This window comes from Coniophora puteana, assembly GCF_000271625.1.
Source record: "Coniophora puteana RWD-64-598 SS2 unplaced genomic scaffold CONPUscaffold_12, whole genome shotgun sequence".
NCBI classification, from domain to species: Eukaryota; Fungi; Basidiomycota; class Agaricomycetes; order Boletales; family Coniophoraceae; genus Coniophora; species Coniophora puteana.
The window spans coordinates 1,002,120-1,003,139 of NW_006913064.1; positions in this window are offsets into that span (position 1 = coordinate 1,002,120).

The following is a 1,020-nucleotide window of genomic DNA, read 5'->3' on the forward strand; positions in this document are numbered from 1 at the left end:
AGCAATTCAAGATAAAAATGGACTTATTATTTGAAAGATATCAAAAAGATATTTTAAACGGGGGTTATCTGGGCTCAAGTAAATAACTTGTTTTTATCTAAAAGTATTATCAAAACCACCCTTGCCAGCTCTCAAGTAACAATGGCCTTAGATATTTGAAATGTTATCAAAAAGATTATCAGGAACCACCCTATCGGCTTTTGAATTACTGGAGCCTGAAATACTTGAAAGATTACTTAAGCAGTTATTGTAAAGCCGCTTTTGGATAACAATCTTGATAACCCTGCCAAGATTATTGTGAAATTATTGAAAATGTGCTGGGATGTCAGTTCAAATAATCTTCTAATAACATTCTTTATAAATAGCTGATGCTTATCCAAGCCCAATTTGGCAGGCTTTGTCCTATTCCGTGCTACCTATCCTGTTGTTGTTTACCATCATCCTCATCGTTGTCCACCAGCAGCACTATTGTCACCCATTGTCATTCATCATCATCCATCATCATCTCTGTCATCATCTGCCATTGTCTGCCATTGTCTGCCATTGTCCATCATCATCTACCATCATATGTGCTTCAAAATATCTTCAAGGTAATTCTGAGATAATTACCAGAGACAAAGCCTGCCAAATTGGGCTTGGATAAGCATCAGCTATTTATAAAGAATGTTATTAGAAGATTATTTGAACTGACATCCCAGCACATTTTCAATAATTTCACAATAATCTTGGCAGGGTTATCAAGATTGTTATCCAAAAGCGGCTTTACAATAACTGCTTAAGTAATCTTTCAAGTATTTCAGGCTCCAGTAATTCAAAAGCCGATAGGGTGGTTCCTGATAATCTTTTTGATAACATTTCAAATATCTAAGGCCATTGTTACTTGAGAGCTGGCAAGGGTGGTTTTGATAATACTTTTAGATAAAAACAAGTTATTTACTTGAGCCCAGATAACCCCCGTTTAAAATATCTTTTTGATATCTTTCAAATAATAAGTCCATTTTCATCTTGAATTGCTTGCAG